At 42.2% G+C, this 25,520-nt stretch overlaps 1 long non-coding RNA gene across 2 annotated transcripts; it reads left to right on the forward strand.

Annotated features, from left to right (window-relative positions):
• Positions 1-5,898: 5,898 nt before the first annotated feature.
• Positions 5,899-25,220, forward strand: LOC138953922 (uncharacterized). Of its 2 annotated transcripts, none has more exons than XR_011451649.1 (7): positions 5,899-6,326; positions 6,812-6,932; positions 9,704-9,798; positions 10,512-10,591; positions 11,782-11,865; positions 20,549-20,672; positions 21,367-25,220. It is a non-coding gene; the product is annotated as an uncharacterized lncRNA (long non-coding RNA). The 2 variants fall into 2 exon arrangements; XR_011451648.1 differs by having other exon boundaries at positions 5,900-6,326; positions 6,809-6,932.
• Positions 25,221-25,520: the final 300 nt, after the last annotated feature.

Here is a 25,520-nt window from a genome sequence, read left to right on the forward strand (position 1 = left end):
AAAACATATGGCCAGCGCACCTTCTCTTACCAAGCCCCATCCATCTGGAACCAACTCCCGCACTCACTCAGGCACTCCACATCTATGCAATCACTCAAAACACACCTCTTCCCTCACTAGTCCTGTTAATGACCACCCATCCCCCTCTCCTGCTAGTCCTTAATCTGTCTCCTTCTCTCTCCTTCTTCTTCCCTTTCCATCTCTATCAAGTTCTTCTTCTCTCAACTAACTTTATGTATCCAATCATTTATTTATGATTGTTTTGCCGTTTTTAGAATGCATGTGTCTGTAGTTGGTATGAGTGAGTGCGTCGCGTTCTTGCTGTGCGTCTGTCTGCGAGTGTATGAGTCCGAGTGTCTTGGTCCTTGTCGATTTGTGTTTTGTATAATTTTCACTATGTATTGTATATTTTGTAAGCGCCTAGGGCTATATTTAGATTAGGCGCATAAATGTTCATAATAATAATAATAATAATAATTTTAAGCTTAAAACGGACTTGTTTCTGTCCACAACTAAAGCTGTTATCACACAAAATATGCTACTCATGACAGCTAATATATACTGCATGTGTTACATGTTAGCAGTCTTGACTGATCCCGATCGAATTTCTGCGAACAAAAAATAGTAAAATCTCAAAAGTATGCGTGTCTCCCCTTTTATTGACCACCTTCAACACTAAAATAGCAGAAAATAAAAGCTACAGGCTGGTTTAATTAATTCATTAAGCAGCTTGCTAATAACCTATAACTATCCCTCGAGCTTTCAAAATAAATATAATAAATATTCTTCCTTTCGTGGAAGATGATATATTCATTTATTTTCTCTCTGTTTTTAAATATTTTTTTTTTATAAGTTTCGTTAGTTTCCTGTTGTTCTCATCAAACCGAAACAGATAAATGTAAAGACTATTTGAATTTGTCCAGTGACTTGCACACTAAGTTGTATCATGTAACTTGGATGTGTAGGGGGATTTTTAGAAGGCCTCTGCAGTGGTCCATATTAGGCGCCCAAGCACCAAAAATAGAATGCTTGTGAATTTTTCTGTATTTTTTTTCTTCTGAATGTCTGTTAAAGGTATTTCACTGTAATTAGACATAACGGTTAACTAACGAGAGAAAGACTAACACACACAAAATGAAACTTCATTGCAAGATATCAACAACAAAATCAACAAGAAACAAAACGTGGTCCATATTAGGCATCCTTCCCCTGTAAGGAAACTACATTTGAAAGATTTTAGTGTTTTCTTTTACACATTTTATAAGATAAACTCGTAGCACTGGCGTGGAAAGTTACCAGAACAAACCTCATTCTTTCTATTTCTAGCCGTTGTTGTTGTTGTTGTTGTTGTTGTTGTTGTTGTTGTTGTTGTTGTTGTTGTTGTTGTTGTTTTTGTTGTTGTTGTTGTTGTTCAGATTGCTGCCAAGAATGACCGTCTGACTCAATAGGCGGTAATGTGATGGGATATATTGCTTACCAGATAAACGTTTCCGGCGAGTGGGTCTGGCGTCTCATTTTGTGCTAACCCGCATTGAATCGGATCAAACTTCCTGCCTGCCACTTGAAAGATACTATCCTTCGCGGATGATGATATTATTCGGTTCGTGGAAAAACCGAAGTTGTGTCATCATCCGCCGCAGCGGCATAGTTTTTTCCGAAGCAAAAGTTTGTCCTTGGTATAATCGAATAATGTCACTATCATTCGAAACAGAGCAGTGGCTATGATCATCTATACTAGGCCTACTGATCAGTCCCATGTTTGACAGGTGACGCAACACTATTTTACAGGGTATGTGACCAAAATCAGCGCTGCCGCGGTGTCATGCACGAACTGAAAACTGACTCTCAGCCTGAACAATCCGCGGTCACAGTGATGCGCAAGCGCTAACATGGGGAGATTAATCAGGTCGTGAACAACCTAACCATAACCCAACCCTAACCCTAACCCTAACCCTAACCCATAGTTCGTTCGGTCAAAGGGTCGCATTTTTTAACTTGAGTCCAAGATCAGTTGGCGCATGCGCATTGACCGCAATGAGAAGGATCATTGTTCAGCAGAGGTTTCAGTTCGTGACATCGGCACAAAAAAGTCGTTCTGAAGTCAAAGTAAATAATACAATTACAAACGAGCCGGGTTTTCCTCAATTTGATCAGGCGATACTAATGATCATTACCTATCAGTTTTCCTAGGACAGGTCCCTAATCAGTTCCCGCCCCGCGGCCGCAGTTCAGTTTGTGATCACGAACGGCCCTGGATAGCCGGTTGAACGGAACGTTACCACACCACACACAAAAAACTTTTTTAAAAAAATAACCAGCCCGATTACTACGGACAGGAGGGGTTGACATTGAGCGGCTGCAAGTCCGGACAGTAATCAGTATTTTGTAAAACAACTGTAGCTATTCTTTCTGTATCTCTCACTTTTCCACCCAGCCGCCTTCCTCTTGTATGATTACGTCTTCATATCTAGTTTTTAATCAAGAAAAGAATCCAAATCATCCATGGGAGAGTAAACTAAGCAAAGTACAGGGTGCCCCCCCCCCCCCCCGGCCCCCAAACAAAAAATGCAACTCTCAAATAATTATGCTAATACTGACGTTAAGTCTATATCTGTTGACCTAATCACTTTATATTTATGGGACATAAACTTTAGCTGTTGCATGACCTTTCCTCAATAAGTAACAATTTTGTAGATCAAATGGTCTTTATGTAATTTCAAGAAAAGTTTCCAAATTCGACGATCGTTTCAACAGAACGAGGTAGATGAGCGGTAGAAATACTTACTTAATTTAAATCCTCCAGACTTTTACATTTTGAATTATCTGAATGTCTGAGTATACACAAACACCCCCTTCACCCCCTACATCATCGGGACTGACCTGAAGAAAGCAGTTACAGCTAGGTGCAGGGCAATCCCTAGACAGAAAAGCTTCCGTGCCATTGACAATTTCGGAGATGTAATTTGGAACAAATTTTAGAAAAGGTAAATGTCGGACCATTTTACCTACATATTCAAAACTTTGTAGAACGGTCGTGGACGAACTAAAGTTCATGCGGCACAACATTTGCTAAACTCAACTGACTGGAAAAATTAACTCATTCGTTGTAAAGTTACATTTGCGCGATGTCGCGCACAATAATCAATGACATGAACGCATTCATCCATGGGAAATGCCCAGATCCTGTCTGTAATTGGTGTATTAAAGTCACTGATTGTCTAATGTTCATTATGTTAAGGTAAACTATGTCTTTCGAACTGCCCCAAAGGTAGCAATCTTCGGAGGGCGTAAATCGCGGGTTTATAGTTTGGCTACCACTCAATTTCAAACCTCGTACTGTTTAGTCGATCCCACGCACACGCACACATACATACACACACACACGGCACACGGCACACAAGCAGACACACACACACACACACACACACACGCACACACACACACACACACACTGACACACAAGCACACACACACACTCACATCAGTTCAGAACACAGTAATGCAAGTGAGTGGAAGACCATACTGCACATTCAGGGAAGGCATGTCATGCTGAACCAGTGTTGTGGAGAGTCTAGGATACTTTGACCGCCGGATCGGCGCTTTGATTTACGTAAAAGCTCATCGAGCGAGTGTCAGAGAGACTGGTGGTGCCAGAGCCGAGTTGTACCCAGCCAGACACAACAGAATTGTTGACCTGATTTTCCATCACATACCCAAACAGCATGACATTTTAGTAATAAAAGACAGTGTAGTAACACCAGACATGTTTGACCTAGACGCACCGATGCCAAGATGCAGCGCTGTTATAAAGGCATAGGGGCATACCTTTAATTTTTACTATCACCGCAGTGCAGCTGAGTAATAAACAAGTCGCGTAAGGCGAAAATACAATATTTAGTCAAGTAGCTGTCGAACTCACAGAATGAAACTGAACGCAATGCAACGCAGCAAGACCGTATATATCGTAGTCCACCGCTCACGGCATAGGCAGTGAAATTGACAAGAAGAGCGGGGTAGTAGTTGCGCTAAGAAGGATAGCACGCTTTTCTGTACCTGTCTTTGTTTTAACTTTCTGAGCGTGTTTTTAATCCAAACATATCATATCTATATGTTTTTGGAATCAGGAACCGACAAGGAATAAGATGAAAGTGTTTTTAAATTGATTTCGACAATTTAATTTTGATAATAATTTGTATATATTTAATTTTCAGAGCTTGTTTTTAATCCGAATATACCATATTTATATTTTTTTGGAATCAGCAAATGATGGAGAATAAGATAAACGTAAATTTGGGTCGTTTTATAAATTTTTATTTTTTTTTACAATTTTCAGATTTTTAATGACCAAAGTCATTAATTAATTTTTAAGCCACCAAGCTGAAATGCAATACCGAAGTCCGGGCTTCGTCGAAGATTTCTTGACCAAAATTTCAACCAATTTGGTTGAAAAATGAGGGCGTGACAGTGCCGCCTCAACTTTCACGAAAAGCCGGATATGACGTCATCAAAGACATTTATCAAAAAAATGAAAAAAACGTTCGGGGATTTCATACCCAGGAACTCTCATGTCAAATTTCATAAAGATCGGTCCAGTAGTTTAGTCTGAATCGCTCTACACACACACACAGACAGACACACACACACACGCACACACGCACACACGCACACACACACGCACATACACCACGACCCTCGTTTCGATTCCCCCTCGATGTTAAAATATTTAGTCAAAACTTGACTAAATATAAAAAGAGAGTTACAAATGTCAAAGCTCAGTCTTAAGTTTTTGATCACGATATTTGTTTCAAGAGACTGATTGTCCCTTGAATTGTTTGGCTTGAATCATCGCAACTGCAGTTCGCATTGTCTTTTGAAGTTATAAACATGTAGGGGAGGGAGGGGTAGGGTGGGATAAAAAAAAAACCTCATTTTTTTGGAATATCTCATTCAATACTAAAGACAAAAACACAAAACTGGTGTCATTAGAAACAATGAAGACTAACGAGGGCGTTGTTTTAGCTGGTACAAGGTTCTTAATTTCACACACAAATTCATATGTCCCACCCTGCCCCGTCATGTTCCACCCTACCCCAAGCAATGTCCCATCCTGCCCCGTCATGTTCACCCGGCGTGACCCTGCCCCACATTTGTTTGCGTTTTCAACTGCGAATTCTCCTGAGTCGGTTAAATAAATCTATTTTTTGTTTTCTTTGTTTTGTGGCAAATTCAATAAAGTTTCTAATGACACCAGTTTTGTGTTTTTGTCTTTAGTATTGAATGAGATATTCCAAAAAAGGAGTTTTTTTTTTATCCCACCCTACCCCTCCCTCCCCATTGTCAGTCCACGGAAACTAGAAAAATTGCCGGGCATGCGGCCTCGGACATTTCGAGTTCTTGAATGTTTAGTTAGACTGTAACTTCACACACTTTAGGCTAGATTTTCATTTTAAATTCATAAACTTTAATTACATTTCAAAAGTGATTAGCCTACATTTCAAATAGTCTTTGTGGCCGAGGACATCATCACAAGTCAAAGCCGCGAAGACGTGACTGACGCTCAGCCGAGTTAATTCTAAAAACCCTCGGCGGCCGGTAAACTGAACTTACAAATATTTGATCCCTCCAGCACCGTAGCCTGAAAGTACTATTCCTGGTTCAGTTTCACGTTCTGTACGTATATATAAAATTAAAAAAAGCAAACGAATAAATCGTGTTGGCTGTCCGATTTTTAATAGCTTTTCATTGTTAAATCAGTAATTTATCGCGTGAGTACTAGGGACGGGGCCGGAGGGGACGGGGGGGGGGGGGGGGGGGGGGGGGGGGGGCGTCATTCTGTCGTAAGCACATATGGCTGATACCACCTAAACATGCAAACACTTGTGTATCTCATCAAAAATCGTGATGGCGTTACAACTCGAATAATCATATAACCCGGTCATATCTTGCGGAATATTGAGCCTTTATGACATTGAAATTCTCATGATTTTCGGTGAGTCACGCCGGGTACTAGTACTCGACTACTACTACAAGTAAGCAGACGTTCGGTGAGTGAATGTTCGTTTGAACCTGGCTTTCTCTTTCTTGTTTTTAATTTTAGAGTAAACTAGTGCGAATCGTCCCCCCTATAGTTGTGTCTGTCGGTGTAGCGCGCATGTGCCTGTGGCGGTAGTGACGGGCACGCATGCGCTCTTACTCTTGGAGTGTCGCGCCGAAATATTGGATACATGACGCGCCAAGAAAAAGTGTAAAGGCGGCTTTATGAGTATGACCCAGCAGAAATCAACTTTTCATTGTGACAGACCTGCCTGGGCTGTGCTCTTAAACACGTAAGTATTCGTCACATTGGCTGCTCCAGTCAAGTTTCTATTACTTCGATCCCTACTTTTGAGTAGCAAAGAGCAAGGCAAGAAAAGATAACTCTCCATGGTCAATTTAGAGGGGTTGGTAAAAGACGGATACAAATGTTATGTGAGGCTGGTTGAGGAGACAGTTCATCACGTATGAACGTGGGATGTTAGAACTCAAAGATGCACACGTTTTCGCTATAATTAATGCACTGTCTGAAAAATTGAACTGAATAAAAAGGTTGTCTGTTCACCTGAATGTTTACATTCACTGATTCAGAATACCACATGCCTTGCTGTGTCATACCAGATTTAACGTCACTCTGAAAAGAATAGAGTGATGAGTTTATATATATCGTCAATATAATTGTTTTGAATGCACGTCTGGGTACGCACTAACCATACTCTTGAGTCTTGTTTGTTAAATTTGAATTGATGGTGGTTATTCTTTTTTTGATGTTCAGTAGGTGTTGAATCACCACACAATTTGATCTTCACTAGCAGCACTGTGATCTCAAGAGGGATGGAAGAGAAAGTAAAATTCAAGAAGATAATCAGATCACATCTGGCCAGCCTGCACTTTATTATGTGAGTTATTTATATTTATGTCTGTACTTGTCTTTCTTTTTCTGTCTGATTTTCTTTGTTTCTTTTTTGCTGTATGCATGCATGCTGCTTAAGTTTTTGTTGATAACTTTCTGTCAAGTTCTTCTTTATTCATGAACTGAAACTCCCACGTTCACTCATGTTTTTGCATGAGTGTTTTTTTTAACCCCGCCCTTCACTGGCTTCAGGCAGCCATGTGGTGCTTTCAGGGGAAGCATGCTGGGTATTTTGTGTTTCAATAAGTATAACCCACCGAACTCTGACATTGATTACAGGATGGTAAGTTGGTGTTGTGCTTGCGTGTACACACAAAGTGGGGGACAAGGCAGGAGCCCGTCTGCACATAAGTTGTCCTGGGAGTGAAAGATCGGGGGGAAAAACCACCCTTAACCAACCATGTGCGGCAGGGATTCGAACCCGCAACTTCAAGTGATCAGCTAGCCATCCGTGGCGATTCATAGCTCCAATTAATAAACTTTGAACTTTCGAAAGAAAAAATGGTATATATATCTACACACCATAGCATACACAGGGGAGTTGGTTTATTGTGGCGATCGCGGGATACCGCTGTCGGAGGCGAGGAGAGAGTTCCAGAAGTTGTAAAGTTTTTCTACTGAGGGGAACCTGCTCCTGTGAGAAAATACACAAATAAATGGTGATGTTTTGAACTTTTGTACATGAAGAAACTCATTATTCAATACGCATTAATCTCTCTCTCTCTCTCTCTCTCTCTCTCTCTCTCTCTCTCTCTCTCTCTCTCTCTCTCTCTCTCTCTCTCTCTCTCTCTCTCTCTATTACCCTCGATAATAAAGATTGTGTCTTGTCTTGTCTTGTCTCTCTCTCTCTCTCAGTTGCTACATTTCATCAATGATAAAAAAAAAGTGAACAATAATGAATATAGTGGAACTAATCTTTTAAGACCCCACAATTTAAGGCTCCTTCCTTTTAAGACCTTGTTTTCTCTGACTTTGTGTTCACAGCCTCTAAATTTACCCTCATTTTAAGACCCCCTCCTTTTCAAGACCTGATTTTCTCAGATTGTTGGAGGTCTGTAGTCTGTACTCTTCATCCTCATGAAAAGAAAAGGAAACCACAAGAGAATTACGGCAATTAGGAGCTGCACACTAATTTTCTTTTGCCTTGCTAGTCAATGCTTCAGATGTGCCAGTGAAAGTTTTACTCAGTCAATGGCGGAACAGTGGGTTGGAATGCGGGATTGGCCTGGTGCGTTTTCAGGACTTGGGCGCCCTCTATCCGTAGGGAAAGCTCTTGAGTGTCTTTGAGTTTGATACATCTGTAATGTCATGTAAAACTGTATGTCCTGCCCCTCATCCAATCATACCCTTTGTTTAGCGTTGAAGACAGGAATTATGTTATACTTAGTAACTAACTTAGGGGGGGCGAGGTATCGACTCGCCGCCGCTTTGTAGTCGCCGACTTCACGGTCTACTTGCTTTAAAACTGTCAAGGGTGCCATCTCGCCCCCGCAAGCAGTGCCAACTCGCCCCCGTGTATTCCATGCGATGAAGATGACGTTTCTTGTGCAAAACAGGTTATACAAAATAACACGTTTACCTGAGTTTGTCCTGAGTTTACCGTATCCCATGCGATGAAGTTGACTTTTGACGTTTGTCGTGCAAAACAGGTTAAAACAAATTTGACACGTTTACCTGAGTTTTTCCTGAGTTTACCTGATTTCTGTTCTGTGAAAGTCACTTCACAACCATGGCTCTCTAGGTCGCGACCACCAGCGGGGAGGAAAATGTATTTTTGACGAATTCCAGTTTAGAATTGACAAAAAGACCGGAGAAAAAATGCATGGCAATTGCTATTGCAGTCACCTGTTGGACTTGTACATTCGCATTTTTGTGTTTGTGTGTGTGTGTTGGCGGCGAGATGGGAGGGGGCGAATCGCCTCCCTTGAAAAACTCAAGATAATTGGCGGCGAGATGGGAAGCGGCGAGTTCGGAAGCGGCGAGTTAGGCCGGGGCGAATGGGGACGTCACCCTTAGGGGTCCTTACTTTGCAGCCCTTGGAATGAGCAGCCACCTGTCATGAATGGACTCATTTATTTGTGATTGTTTACTTTTTGGCAAATTGTCCCATAAGATTTTCTTGCGCGCTTGTTCAATCTTAGTGAATGGTGACCTAAACTTAGGCTTCAGAATGAAACTGTGGTTTTGTGTATGGACTCCATACAAGATCAGCTTCAAAACATCATCCTGACGGGCATCCCACTGGTGCACACTTTGAACAACGAGATTAATGTGCCTTTCTACGGGAAGGACTGCATGTGCCTTTATGGCAAAACAAAAAAAATAGGTGTGGTTACGGTAACATAGCCAAAAAAAATAGGGTAGGAAGGTAGGCAATCACTTTTTTTTTTTTAAACTTTTTTTTCTAATGTGTACAAATTAAACCTACTTGAGAGGGAAATAAGTGTGCGACTCGGGCACTTTCGCTTTCATTGCGTTTTCTGCACTCGTTTTCTTGTGTTTTTTGTTTTGTTTTGACAAATGTAATAAAAAGTTATAGGGTCGGCCCCTAAAAATAGGGTAGGTCGGGTTACAGTAACCACACCTATTATTTTTTTTAGGCCTACCTTTTTTTTCTGATGGTATTGGTAAAAATAAGATCCATTTTTTTTTGGCACACATCAATAATTTAACATGAGTGAGAAATTAAGATGAAATGTTTACTCTCAGTGATGTTTGTGCATTTCTTAACCTATGTTTATGGCATTGATGTTGCAGGTTTCATACTCGAGGAAAATGGGATCTGCCTGTAAATCTAAGGATTGATGGCCAACAAAGACGTCAAGATTTCTGGAGCAGGACAGTTAAACAGAGTATGTGAAACGATTGGGGTAACCTTTGAATTCTTTGAACATTTAGGAATTGTTGCCGCAAGTTCAAAATAGAGGAATTCCAGAAATAACTCATGACACGTTTTTATGGGCTGCAGAGTTTCTGCTTCTTGAAAAAAAAAGAGCTAACCCATGTGGAAAAATAAGCCAATCAGTTATCGAGTGGTATGTCTTGCAGTTGCACCTGCTTGGTAACACCGAGTAGAAACATGTCACTAGTTAGTCATTGGCATTATTATTAAAATGTCACTCTTTTTTTTAAAGGAAAAGAAACCCTTTGCAGTTCAAAGAAACTTGAGAGCTATTTTTGAATATCAATGTATATATCTCTTGTAAAGTCAAACTGATTGTAATGCACGCTTGCTTGACACAGGTACAGGCAGCCTTGAATTCCTTTCCTCTGATGAAGACTTGGGAATAGGAGGAAATGACATATAATATATATATACCCAGTCATTATTTTTTGTGAGAAATGTTTCAATCCAAAATTTTGAATAGGAAATTGCAGTAAGTCGCAATGTGACTTTAATATTATTAAACATGTCTTAATTTGTTATTTAATGAGGTTGCTGGTGACGCCAGCACCACTCTTTAGTTGATCACTTTTCACATTTGAATGCGGTATTGGCATTCAAATATGTTCTGTCCCTGTAAATTAATTTCGGTACTCAGTGTATGCTGTATTTTTTCTCCAGAAGAAAACAACAAAACATGAAGATGTCAAGAATGATCTTTAAGTGAAGGCAATTAAGAAAGAAGCTGAAGAAACTGGCTGGTGAGTAAGATTTGCTATTCTGTTTCGCTTTTTAAGTATCTAAGCTAATAAATAAAAAAAGATAATCTAAGGAACAAAAACAAGAGAAAGGTTAGGAAATAATCAATTGCAGTTGCATTTTTTTGTTCATTTCATTTACTCCATAATCCGAATACTGGTAAATTCGGGTCCCTTCCTCCCATTGGAAAGCTAGCAGCAACAAGAGTCGCAATACAGTGGAACCCCCCTTTATAAGACTTCCTCTCTTTTAAGACCTTACTTTTTCACATTTGCTGTTCATAGCCTCTGTGAATTTACCTCCATTTTAAGACTCCCTCCTTTTTAAGACCTGATATTTTAAATTTCTGGAACTCTTCAAAGGGGGGTTCCACTGTACCCAGGTGTGTGATTGTTTAGGTTTAATTAGCCACCTGCACTTATGGCAGTTAGACCGAGTGCTTTTACTTGCCCCTGTGGTGACACTGGGCTGGGTTATGAATACTGTCTCTGAGTCAGCACATAAAGTTGACCCGTGTCCGGGGCTCGAACCTGATATCTTCAGATCACAAGACCAGTTCAGCTTTTGGAATGCGTCTGCATATGCAAGTGGAAGCCTAACTGGTATGATGGGCCTGCCTCAGTTTCCGGCATGAGCGTGATTGCCTGCCCAGCACAGGGGAAATTTTAAGGTGAAGTGGTGTTGTGCAGTCGCCTCACAGACAGACTGCCTGATAAGGCTAACGAGCTCTGTCCGCCCGTGTTTGGGGTCCAAGTTGTCCTTCTCTTAGACTTGCTGTCTACCAAGGCTAGTGAGCCCAATATACCCATTGCCCAGTTATTCCGCTGGGTACTCAGTCGTGTCACACGGCAGACTGTGAAAAAACAGGGGCACCCCGAGAAGGTGCTGCTGTGGACACATTAGTGTAGGGGTGACCATAACAAGGGCCCGCTGAGCGGCGATCACTACAACTGGAAAGGAGAGGCTATGGGTTGCGCATCCAGTTCCTTTTTTGAGCAGGACGTCCGGCCTCAGGCCTTGTTAACCCCACTTTTACAGTACTTTTCTTTTTTCTTTTTTTTTACAGCTAGGACCCCCAAAACTAACTGGATAAGTGGAAACTGCACATTGGGGTGTCATCCTCATCAGCATTGTTGTAATTGTTCAAAATGTTGTGAGTGAGACATTTTTAACAGCCTGTTTATACTTTCAGACACAAGACCAAGAGCAAGGTTCCGAGCCTTTGAGTCTCAATGACCAAGAGGAACATCATAGTCCAGAGGAAGAAGGGTCAGAGGTACATGTAGTGCATACTTTGGGCACTGATTTTCATAGAAAATATTAATAAAAACATTTAAAAATTTTTTTTATTTATGATCCAAGGTTTCTATAAATCATGTATAATATTAACGTGTGAAATCACCCGAGTAATGAAGAGAGTATAAATAATGGATTATTATGCTGGTGATGCAGAGACAAAGGCACAGTAAGCCTCCCGTAAACCATCACAGATACTGTCAGGCTTTTACACACAGTACAAACACCATTTCATTTAAACACTCACCGCTTGAGAACATTCTAGGTGCCCTCCGTAAAGAGCGAGCTATTTTCAAAGAATTTATTTTTGCGTGGTTTATCTTACCTCTGAGCCATCGTGAACCCGTGTAATCCAGTTTCCCTTTTTTCACAATTTAGCGGCCAGTTTGTAATTTCAATGCAAATCTCTGTAAGCTTATCTGCAGTAGCACGTTATTGTGTACCTTTGAATCTGAAATGCAACATTGAAACGGCTGCGAACTAACGGTTAACGGTTCAGAGAAACTGGCGCCAGGCAGCGTCGTCTGCTACGAGAACCACGACCTTGCGTGACCCTGCTTCCGGGTTATCTTTTTTTAAACTTTCAAAACTTTGTATTGTTCTGATCTTGTCTTGATGAAAAAAGATTTCTTTTATAATTTAAGAATGTTTGTGTAACAAGCTGTCAATTTATTATTTAGATTTCAAAAGTTAGGTCAGAAGCGCAAAAAAGCACCGTCCGATTGTCGCCATCTTGTAATCATTCCACTCTTCAGCGACGTTGGTTGCGGACGTGTTTTGGTCTACGCTCGGGCTATTCCTTAGCCCACTGCTTCTTGGCAGTACCAACCCTGGTCACACGTTTGTACTTAGCTTTTGGCTGAGTTTGGGTGAGATTTTTCCAGTTTTTCTTGTTGTGATACTTTCGTTTGCCACAAGTTAGTCTTTGTTTACGTTTTTAACGTTCAAGACTTTCGCCAGTATGGCAGACAGTGGGAAGAAGAAATCTAGCGCTAGACAGGTAGGGACAGCAGAGTCCCCGTCTAAGAAGACGGCGAAGAAGGCTAAGGTTTCTAAAACCACGGTTAGTGTGTTTGAACCAGTATCTAAGACTTCGTTTTCTGTACAAATGGATGACCCTAAGAGTCCTGATATGCCGGCGTTGAAGCAAGAGGGCAAGACAGCGCCTGTTAAGTCTAGCGTAGCGTCGGAGAAGGACGATTTGACAGTCATGTTTGCTTCATTTAGCGATCAAATGCGTGCCATGTTTTCAGCGGAGTTGAAGTCAGCGTACTGTCCCACAGGGAATTACGTGAGTGCATGCCAGGCCATGAGCTAGCAACGGCACAACATGGTTCCCAATTTCCGCCCGGCGTCGGGCAGGAAGCCGTCAATAGACACGCACACGGTCGGTCATGATCCCGAGATGTTACAACGGTCTCAACTTCCGCCACGGGAGCAGGAAGCCGTCAATAGACGCTGGTCGAGGTTTTTCCCTTCCGGTGCCTGCGCTTAGAACGGAAGATACGCTATCGTCGGTACGGCCTTTTGAGGATCCAGTATCGGCACAGCGTTCCACACTTCCGCCCGGAGGGCAGGAAGTATTCTCGAGGGCGGATGCTAGTGGTGGTTTTACCTCACAAGTACCCTCACTTCCGGGGGATACCGCCTATGACGATGCTAGTCATTGTGGTGGCGAACTTCCGGAAGGAGAATCGGAATATGGGGATTCCGCTGTGGATGACGATACCAATTTCCGGTTACCAGCCAAGCTTTACAAAACGGTAACATTGGCAGCTCAGGTAGCCTCAAGGTATTTTGAGGAAGGGGTGGTGTCAGCAGCTAATGCTATGGCACCTCCACCTTCAGCTGTTGGAGATTTTCACTCACCACAAGAAGGGACACCAACTTTTAAGTTTCGTGAATCTCCTTCAGTGGCGTATGAGATGTCTTTGATCCTGGCTAAGCGGCCGGGGCACGGGGGTGCGCCGTCTGGTGCAGTGCCTATTCTTGCGGAGCATGGGCAGGCACCAGACTCGGCTAAGCCCTGGCTGGCTGACGCACAGCGAGCCACTTAGTCTCAAATGCGGGACGCAGGACGTCGTTGAACGCCGCTCCACGCAATCTCATAGAATCCTTTTCTTTACCACGCGCGGCGCTCCCGGTGACACCGGAGTTGGCGTCGCTCAGAGAAGACGGCTATAGCAGGGACAGGTCTGTTCCTTATACATCTGTGTTCTCTAGTCAGGCAGCGGGGGCGTACGACTCAGGGCTAACTCGACGACTGGCTTATCCTTAATCAGGACCGGGAGGCATGCAGTGCCCATACACGGCTCACCCTGTGTCAGGCTCACGAGTTGGGTTTCTCGGTCAATCAAGCCAAGTCGGAACTTACACCATCCCAGTCCTTCACGTACCTGGGAATGAGGTTCAATACGGTAGATTGGTCAGTCCGCCCCTCACAGAGGAGGATAGACAAACTGCAGAATCTAGTGAAATCACTGGTGTCACAGAAGCAAGCTCCGGTCCGGGAGCTGGCGTCAGTGCTTGGTCAAATGGAATCTATGGCCACACTTGTCCCTCTAGGGAGAGTACACAAGAGGCCGTTTCAGGCAGCTTTGAGTTCGGTTTGGAACCCCTCCTCCCAGGGATGGCAGGTCTCGGTTCAGCTAGAAAGTTGGTTTCAGCGGACCACAGCTCAATGGCTAGAACCATGGATCGCACAGGGAGTCCTCATCACTCCCCCTCCTCCAGAGGAGGATTTGTTCACAGACGCTTCCCTGTCAGGCTGGGGCGCTCATCTCTCTCACCACACAGCCTCAGGCACGTGGACAACAGGCCAAGCCCTCTCGCACATCAATGTTCTCGAGTTAGAGGCTGTAGCCCAAGCTTCTGAGCTTTCTACCACTGGTGGCAGGCAAGCATGTTCGTCTGCATACAGACAATACTACTGTTGCAGCCTACATCAACAGGCAGGGCGGCTCTCGCTCTCACACTCTGTCTCTCAAGGCATGCCAAATTCTGAAGTGGTGTTACCAACATCAGATAAGGTTGTCAGCAAAATATCTTCCGGGAAAACTGAATGTTTTGGCAGACTCTCTCAGTCGATCATCGAAGGTACTCCACACGGAGTGGACGATCACCCACCACGCTCTACAGCGTCTGTGGGCTCAGGTGGAAAAACCAGTGGTCGATCTTTTCGCAACACGGTTCTCAAGGAGATTACCAGTGTTCATATCCCCGTTTCCGGACCCCGAAGCCTGGAAAGTGAATGCACTGGAAGTCGACTGGACAGGACTCACGGCTTACGCTTTCCCACCATTCCAACTCCTTGGAAAAGTGCTGAGGAAAGCAGAATTGGAGCAACCATCTCTGGTTCTGGTCGCACTGTTGTGGACAAGCCAGCACTGGTTTCCGGATCTCCTCCGACTGGCAGAAGGTCCTCCCATTCCTCTAAATCTGGAAAAGGGAGAATTACTGCAACCACGCACCGGCATTCAGCATGCGAACCCACAGTCTCTGCTCCTTCACGCATGGAGACTGTGAGAAGATCCTTGCGTTTGTCAGGTGCCTCAGAGAGGACACTGGATTTGGTGCAAAAAGCGCACAGAAAGTCTACGAGCTCAGTGTACGCTTCACATTGGGCGGCTTGGGTTAAATGGTGTGCAGAGAATCGGGTCAACGCTGTGGCCCCATGTTCTATGCAGGTAGCTAATCACTTGTCATGGTTAGCAGCTCAAGGCAGCTCCCCATCGTCTCTCCGAGTCAGGCGTTCTGCTATTTCACTTTCAGCTACTTTGAGGCAGTTAGGTCACAACGTTAACCTCAGCGGAGTTATCGCTAGTGTCCTAAAAGGGGCGTCGATAGGCATGCATGGGATCAAGTCCCTGCATGGGATCTCTTCCTTGTTCTGGAATTTTTAAGATCGCAAGATTTTGAACCATTGCAATCAGTTAGTCAATCAATCAATCAATCAATATGAGGCTTATATCGCGCGTATTCCGTGGGTACAGTTCTAAGCGCAGGGATTTAAAAAAAAAATGTTTATGCAATTTATATCGCGCACATATTCAACTTCAAGGCGCAGGGATTTATTTATGCCGTGTGAGATGGAATTTTTTTTTACACAATACATCACGCATTCACATCGGCCAGCAGATCGCAGCCATTTCGGCGCATATCCTACTTTTCATGGCCTATTATTCCAAGTCACACGGGTATTTTGGTGGACATTTTTATCTATGCCTATACAATTTTGCCAGGAAAGACCCTTTTGTCAATCGTGGGATCTTTAACGTGCACACCCCAATGTATTGTACACGAAGGGACCTCGGTTTTTCGTCTCATCCGAAAGACTAGCACATGAACCCACCACCTAGGTTAGGAAAGGGGGGGGGGGGGAAATTGCTAACGCCCTGACCCAGGGTCGAACTCGCTTCCGAGCGCAAGTGCGTTACCACTCGGCCACCCAGTCTAGCTAATCTTACTCGTAAGACTCTTTTGCTCGTTCTTTTGGCTACAGCAAGGAGAGGTAGCGAAATTCACGCTCTCTCAGGCTCCTCTAGAGACATAACTTTTGAAAAAGATGGTTCTACCACTTTACGTTTTAGGCTGGAATTTTTAGCCAAAAACCAGAAGCCTGATCAAATTTCCCCTATAATCAGAATTCTTCCTCTTAGCAAAATTCTAGCTCCAGGGGACCCAGATATGTCTAACTGCCCAGTTCGGGCTCTTACTAGTTACCTGTCTCGCACGGAGCCTATCAGAGCGAATCAGCAGAAGCTGCTTTTCATATCTCTGAACACGGCTAGGCATAAAGACATATCCAAGGTAACTCTTTCTAAATGGATCTCAACGCTGATTAAACAGGCGTATGAGTGGTGGCACAGGAAGAAAAGGGGGGGGGGGGGGGGGGCAGTCAGTTCTCCCTCTAACGTCGGCTCGAACACACGAGGCGAGAGCCTGGGCATCCTCCTTAGCTGTGCTACGATCGGGAAGATTGTCCGAAGTCCTCGATTCAGCCTACTGGAGATCTGAGGATGTTTTTATCAACTTTTACCTGCGCGACGTTTCCAGTACGCGGCTCTGCCAGCTATGGTAGCAGCAGGGCAATTGTTGCCTAGTTCATAGGTGAGCATCCCACCACCTTAATTAGCAATCTGCTTTATATGAATTGGGATAAGATATGTAATTTAATCGAAATTTTTAATGTAAATTTTCATTTGATTAATATACTTACCCAATTCATATACTGAAGTCCCTCCCGCCTACCCCGCTTTAGTTCCCCTAAAATTATAATGGGGCGCTTCGAGCGAATGATTACAAGATGGCGGCGAGAGCACGCGTGCGCAGAGCATGCTGGGGGGTATCCCTGTCATGACGTCATTATGTGACGGTCAAGGCTGTTCTATTTTTAGGGTACTTTCCCCCTTACCAGGGTGAGCGTAGTTTTCAGCGTCCTAGCACTAAACTGAAGTAAATTGCTTTATATGAATTGGGTAAGTATATTAATCAAATGAAAATTTACATTAAAATTTTCGATTTCAGTGAGAGGAAGCTTGGCCAAATTCTGCCTTGGAGCTGTATGATGACATTATTTCTTGTTAATACCAAAATGTGTTGCTTCATTTACTGGTAGTTGGGTATGCTGTGAGCGGCTCATTGTCTTTTTTGGATACAATTTATTTTGGATAGAAAAAAGTTAAAAAAACAAAGGATTACTGTACTCACCGATACAAAGACGATTACGAATTTTCGCTTCTGGAAGCTTCATTAGGAAAAGAACACAAAAGACAACAAAAAGCAGACGCAACACTGAACAAACAGGGTTTGAAAGAAAAGAGAAAAAAATTCAAACCCTGTTCGTTCCGTGTTGCGTCTGCTTTTTGTTGTCTTTTGTGTTCTTTTCCTGCTGAAGCTTCCAGAAGCGAAAATTCGTAATCGTCTTGTGTCGTCTTTGTATCGGTGAGTACAGTAATCCTTTGTTTTTTTAACTTTGTTCATCTTACCACAGTCACTTCGTTGTTTAGATTTTTTGTTTTGTTTTTGATAGGTTATGAAAGCCCCAGTCAGTCTAAAATGGTTTACAGAATGATTTAATTCTTCTCATGAAAAAAGCTGTTCTAACGTTATCAAACACTCTTGCAATAGCATTAAATGACACAATTTGTTTGAATGGCTATTTAGCTCGCGTAAACCACTCACCTGTTTGGTGGTTTATCTTACCCCTGAGCCATCGTCAACAAGTTTGGGTCAGCATATAGATATTTTTCATTAGTGTGATTTTTGTGGAAGCCAGAGCTTTGCATCTAGCACACTTCTAGGGTTTCACGACCTGACATGACCACATCTGGTTGACTTCGATCACATTTCAAGGTAACTGAATTGTAGTTCAGATCATTCAATGGAAAATGGGTGAGAATTAGGATTCCTATGTATGTCTGGCCGGACGTGGACAAAAAACTTAACGTTGAGCTAGACCTTTGAAACTTTGCACACTTTTAGAGTTTGATGATCTCATGCAGTGACCCCAGTTTGATTGACCCTCAACTAATTTTGGGGTCATGTTCATTTCATAAAAACTTAACGTTGAGGTTATCTCGGATTTTTTTGAAGCTAGAGCTTTGAAACCTTGCACACTTCTAAGGTTTGTTAATGTCCGGACTTGAATCAAGTGTGACAGACCCTCCTGAAGATTTAGGGTCACGGGGGGTCTCAGGTGTTTTTGAAGCTAGAGCTTTCAAACTTTGCACACTTCAAGGGTTTGATAATCTGTCAACATGACCCTAGTTCTGTTTATCCCTGTCACATTTTGGGGTCAAAGCAGGGTCATGTTCATGAAAACTTATGTTGATATTTCCTCAGTTATTTTGGAAGCAGAACCCTCAAAATTTCACACAATTGTAGGTGTTGATAATCAGCAGACATGACCCCAAATTTAGCTTGTTTTCATCAAATTTTAGAGTCCTAGCATGAACACGTTTGTTGGAAAAGATTTTCACCACTGAAAATGTACACTGAGCTATCAAGGATATAATTCTTGACCTGATTAAGCTATGATGTCATTGTTTTATTTGGTCACAATCTTGGCTAGATGGATGGCAACTTTAGCTAATACTAAACATGGTGATGACAACAATAGTGTCAGAAGTGAGGTCACACAAGTGTCAGACAGAATTGGTTCTGTCCTGTCCACACACTTCTTTCAGTCCACCTACCTGCAAGGGTCAAGTCCCAAGAAATATGCAGGGGTGTTGCTAGACATTTTCATATTGGACATTTGGCCGAAACTGTCAGAAAGCTTTAGGACATCTTGGAAAATGTTTGGCTATTATTTTGGCTCTTCCAAAGTCACTGCAACATTGAAGCACAAGACTCAAGAGGGGAACACCAATACATACAATCATTGTCTTTGGAACACAGATTACAGGGGCGGAGTAGTTTAGCCGGAGGGGGGGGGGGGTTACAACCTGGGGTTTGTATTAAATAATGGCAATTTATCTTCACGGATATCTGCTCCAGATATCCTCTCGATATCATTTAGTATGGTTAGAAGGAAGACATGTTGCATACTGTGACAATTAAACAATTAACTCTTCCCCCCTGTGGCGCAGTGATTAGCGCATCGGACTGCTGGCCGGGAGATCATGGTTCGAATCCCATAAGGGGTGCGTGGGGTTTTCTGGCTTTGGTCAGCTCCTACCCAGAGTGGAAGTGCTAAAGTTCCAATGGGAAGGTTGGGATCACACAGCCGAGTGTCATTCACTTCACGAATGCGATTGACTCAGAAAGCGCGAAAAAACCCAAAAAACTTGTCTCGATTCTTGTGACTCTTCCTGCTCAGGGCTCTCATGGTGACCTTGGTCCCAGTGTTCCTGTTCCAGCCATCCCTGAATATTCTGCTGCCAGCCTGGAATGCTCCAAGGGGGTTGACGGAGGGACGCAGTGGCGGTCTGCTCTCTGAGGAGACGCTCACCCAGTCTGGCTCCGCGACTTAAGTCAGTGTCGTAAGTAGAGGGCTTAGTAGGTAGCGGTGCCTGTGTCCCTTGCCAGGAACAGGACCATACTAAACACCGTCCAAGTGACTCAGCAGCAGTGCAGTGTCATCTTCCGAGGGTAGCCTACCACAGCGGTCTGACATCCTTCCCTGGAGTGTCTGTAAAATGTGTGAGGGTGCCCAGGTGTCTGACCAACACTGGGGGCTCACTGATTCGACAAAGTCTGGCGGCGGAACGATGTTCAGGTGTGGATGTTGCAGTGAGCGCTGGGACAGGGCGGCGTGGGAGCATACTGGGAGAAGCGTCGGGACAAGCAAAAAAAGGATGAAACAAAACAAAAACAAAAAAATTAATGATAAATACATAAAGAAGAGAGCCATGCAAAAATAGAGGATGAACAAATAAAATTGTTTGTTTGTTTTAAAGATAAATATATAAAGAAGAAGAGGAAAAATCTCCCCACCTCCCGCTTTACAGACGGATAAAAGAAAAAAATTCACTGACAGAATTTTTGGGGGAGGGGAGGAGAGGGGGGAGGGGGGGGGGAGGAACCGGTTCAAATTTCAAGGTGCCAGCAAGTTTAAATGAAAGGGTGTTTGTACTGTTTGTAAAAGCCTGACAGTATCTGTGATGGTTTACGGGAGGTGTACTGTGCCTTTAATTGTGTTGCTTTCTTTGCATATACAGAAGTTTGCTGTGCGTTGCCTTTTAACTCCATTGGAACAATCATCATCCTCCATCCTTCGGGAGGTAACACCAGAGGAAATGAAGAGTGTCATGAAACTAACAGAAACAGACATCAAGTCAAAAGGTAATTCAATCAAATAAGTTTTTTTGTTTTTTGTTTGTTTGTTTGCTTAACGCCCAGCCGACCACGAAGGGCCATATCAGGGCGGTAAATAAGGTTTGGAATAAAACAGATTTGGTCACTGATAAAATTGGCAAGAGGCAGGAACAAGATGTTGTGCATGCACACTGCCTAGGACCCGCAGATGTGCACCTGGGTTTTAGTTTCTTGATTCATTGTTTCCTTTCTCAGATTATGGACCTCCCCTTTATTGAATACAGCCTATATAGTGCAAGGCCAGTTCAGTGCCTACTGTTCCCTTGCAGCAAGCACACTATGCCAGGCATATTAGAGACTCTCTATGGCTCCTATAAGGGGAAGAAAGAAAATTAACTGGACAGTTCCAGAAATTTCGAGAAGCTAAGGGAGGTAACTCTTGCTTTGTTGTAAAAATATTGGTCTTGGTTTGCGGTGATGAAAAAGCTGGCTGAAGCTGGCATTTTTCATGATCCGCATGTAACCTCTACATATTTCTTTTAATGAACCTGTCTCAGTGTATAGGTTTTGGCAAGCCAGAGATTTCTAGTTTGGGTAGTTAATGGATCCAGGGTTTGCAGTATTTCTGCTTTTGTTTGAGGCTAACATATTGACTGAATGGTTTTATATAGCTTCCAAAGACATTTTATTTTTGATAGCAGTATGGTTATGTATGTTTCAGGTGCAAAAAGAAAATGGACAGAGGATGAAGAAGCCATTCTGCAAAACATGGTGGAGGCTGGAACTTGCTCAAAGCAGGCAATCGAGTCTGCGATAGTGTCCCAAGGTGTACTTCAACGAAGGAAGTACACAGAAATAAGACACAAACTCAATAACATGAAAAATAAAATAAAAAAAGCTTAAGAAACTTACTCTTGAGGTTATCTGAGACATTTTTGAAGCTAGATCTTTGAAACTTTTTGCACTGCTAGGGTTTAATTACCTCCCAAAATGTGGTTGACCCTTATTAAATGTTGTTGCTTCATTTGTCTTATTTCTGTGTACTTCCTTGAGAATTCACACAACAAATAATTACAGCTGCGAATATCTTCTTACAGTTACACATCTGTCAAGTTTTTTGTGTAACTGATCAACACAAAAAAATATTACACTCAAGCTCTAATGTTAAGCATCCTTTTTTCAAACTGTACAAGTGAAGAGTATGTATACAAAGCAAAGAGTATGTATACAAAGCAAAGAGTATGTATACAAAGCATGTTTTCCTGTGAGTAAATGCTCAATTTCTCCAAAAGAGTCACTTTGGTTTCTGTGTATGTTCTCTATTTTGTTTTCTTGAACCTGAATGTCATTGGGATCCATTTACTTTAGTGTTATTAAACACTTTCTTTTAAGATCCTTTCGTTAAAGTTTGGGTAAGCAGTGTTGCCTCATTCAGAATAACCATATTCCAGCAGATCATAGAAATATGATGAATTTTTAAGATATTGCCTTTCAAATTTTATATAATCAGTTTCTTTACTCTTTGGCATAAGTTAATGTTTTCCCCAACCGGCACGGTTGGCCTAGTGGTAAGGCGTCCGCCCCGTGATCGGGAGGTCGTGGGTTCGAACCCATGGCCGGGTCATACCTAAGACTTTAAAATTGGCAATCTAGTGGCTGCTCCGCCTGGCGTCTGGCATTATGGGGTTAGTGCTAGGACTGGTTGGTCCGGTGTCAGAATAATGTGACTGGGTGAGACATGAAGCCTGTGCTGCGACTTCTGTCTTGTGTGTGGCGCACGTTTAAATGTCAAAGCAGCACCGCCCTGATATGGCCCTTCGTGGTCGGCTGGGCGTTAAGCAAACAAACAAACAAACAAATAATGTTTTCCCCCCGAAAAGGATCATTTCTGCATTAATTTCACTTCATTATGATAAATTGTCTGTCCATGTTTTCGCTTGAATTATACAAAAAAGGTAAGTTGGTGGAACGTTTGTTTCTCCCCAAGCCGCAGACATTCCTTTTATGATTGATTAGTATTTGTTCACTTTAAAGACCGTTGGGTCAAAATATCTGTGTTTGTTACTGTTTTTTTGTATGTAACAAACATTCGGACAACTTAATTTCTTGTTTTTTTATTCTGAATTTGGGAATGTTGGCAGTCTCTTTATTTTTGGATTTGTTCATTTTACACTTGGTTTGTCTGTTGAAATTGTGGGAAAAAAACAGAAATACGCTTGTAAATGTTAGAAATCAAAACAATCGCCCGTGCCCTGTATTCTACATGCGCGTAGCTGAATAAAATCAAGTTATCCCTAGTGCACTAATACTGTCATAACATCATGTTAGAACTGACAACTGAAGTAAAAGACGATGGTGGGTGTGCATTTGGTTACCACCTTTTTTTTAAATGTTATTTTTTTAAACCTACATGTTGCTTTTTACATTTAGTCAAGTTTTGACTAAATGTTTTAACGTAGAGGGGGGAATCGAGACGAGGGTCGTGGTGTATGTGCGTGCGTGTGTGTGTCTGTCTGTGTGTGTGTGTAGAGCGATTCAGACTAAACTACTGGACCGATCTTTATGAAATTTGACATGAGAGTTCCTGGGTATGAAATCCCCGAACGTTTTTTTTATTTTTATGATAAATGTCTTTGATGACGTCATATCCGGCTTTTCGTGAAAGTTGAGGCGGCACTGTCACGCCCTCATTTTTCAACCAGATTGGTTGAAATTTTGGTCAAGGAATCTTCGACGAAGCCCGGACTTCGGTATTGCATTTCAGCTTGGTGGCTTAAAAATTAATTAATGACTTTGGTCATTAAAAATCTCAAAATTGTTAAAAAAAATAAAAATTTATAAAACGATCCACATTTACGTTCATCTTATTCTCCATCATTTTTTGATTCCAAAAACATATAAATATGTTATATTTGGATTAAAAACAAGCTCTGAAAATTAAATATATAAAAATTATTATCAAAATTAAATTGTCGAAATCAATTTAAAAACACTTTCAGCTTATTCCTTGTCGGTTCCTGATTCCAAAACCATATAGATATGATATGTTTGGATTAAAAACACGCTCAGAAAGTTAAAACAAAGAGAGGTACAGAAAAGCGTGCTATCCTTCTTAGCGCAACTACTACCCCGCTCTTCTTGTCAATTTCACTGCCTTTGCCATGAGCGGTGGACTGACGATGCTACGAGTATACGGTCTTGCTGAAAAATGGCATTGCGTTCAGTTTCATTCTGTGAGTTCGACAGCTACTTGACTAAATGTTATATTTTCGCCTTACGCGACTTGTTGTGAATTGTCTTAGCTTTCAGAAATATACTTTTGACAGAAGTAGTAGCTGAGCTAAAAACAGAAATATGGAACTGCTGGAGTAATCAAGGTGTTGATGTAAAGTATTGTGCAGAGGAAGATGAGCATGTGGTTGACGCCCTGCAGTTAAAGTCTTGTGATTGTTGTGCGTAGGATAGGAGTAGGTAAACAAATTATGGACATTATAATTCATAATGGTTCTATTTTCTTCCTGTCATTTTATTGCTTCATAGTCATACCATGAAGATATGTTAGTTGTTATTGCCATGAAACTGTTGCGTTTATTTCTGCTTATTTCTGTTTTTGCAATGTAATGCAATCAAATATGTGCCATTATTTTTTTTATCATAATGTATTTTATCGCTGATATTGCATGTTTTAGATAACACAATATTACTTTTTCTCCTAGACCAACCAGGGTGAAGATTGTTGGTATGTGTCCAAGTGCAGGAATGCTTTGTCTTATCGTTGGAACTACAGGCACTTTTAAAGTTTGCGGATCTCCTGACATGATATTGGTTTACATGCAGGCATGGGAATTGTCCGCCGAAAGGCAAATTTCCGCCGTTTTTGTTTTGGTTTTTTTTTCGGCCGAAAAAGCGAAAGTGTCTGCTGAAAAAATAAGTGGGGGAGGCAAAAAGGGTTCTAAAAACTGAATTAAATGGCAAACTTGGAGCTCAGGTGACACCAAATTGCACCATTCGGGTTCTTTGGAGGAAACAAATTCGGGGGGGGGGGGGGGGGGTGCTTCTCCCAGTACCCCTCCAGAAAGGCTAGGAGCTACCAGTACCCCTCTAGAAAGGCTAGGCGCTACATGCCGTCGACTTTGCAATTCCTTACAAATTTTTAGCCTTTTTTACTTTGTTAAATTCCCATGCCTGTACATGGCTTGTTACATGTCAAGGTCATTAGGGTCAAGTTTGGGTTCAGAAATGGAAACTATTCATTCAATGATCATGGCGCCAAATCTTTTGTAACTTCACCCTATTTCAAGGTTTCAGGATCTCAATACATGACCAAAGCATGGTAGACCAAAGTCAAATATCAGGTCCAGATTAGTAGCGAACAATTATCATTACCCTGAATATTTTTAACATCAGAAAAATGTGTGTTTCTGTGTGCCTATGCATGTACTGTGTGTAAGAAAAAGAACTTGTTTCTGATTCATGCTGCCTTTGATGTGGCTGTGTGTGAGATTTTGCTCATTAAATTTATTTGTTAATACAATTTCAGGAAAGAGCATGCAATTAAAAAAAAGAAAGCAGATTTTTAAGTGTGTTGCAGTTGGCATGTGTATGTTTCCGTTACAGTGTGTGTCTTGCCTCTAGCATCGACAACAAATACGACATTAACCCACCACTAAATGAGTACTAAACACACAAGAACCCACTACCAACTGCAACACCATCCAAGCAACCACAGAAAAACACAACTTAACAGAAAAAAACGTTGCCAACACACATTCATCATCACCAACGAACAACCACAAGAGCAGATACCAAATAGTAACCATTATTTACCATTCAAAACAACCTCGAACACCAACATCTCAAACACAGCAACAGCAT

This window comes from Littorina saxatilis, linkage group LG17 (genome assembly GCF_037325665.1).
Source record: "Littorina saxatilis isolate snail1 linkage group LG17, US_GU_Lsax_2.0, whole genome shotgun sequence".
Lineage (NCBI taxonomy): Eukaryota > Metazoa > Mollusca > Gastropoda > Littorinimorpha > Littorinidae > Littorina > Littorina saxatilis.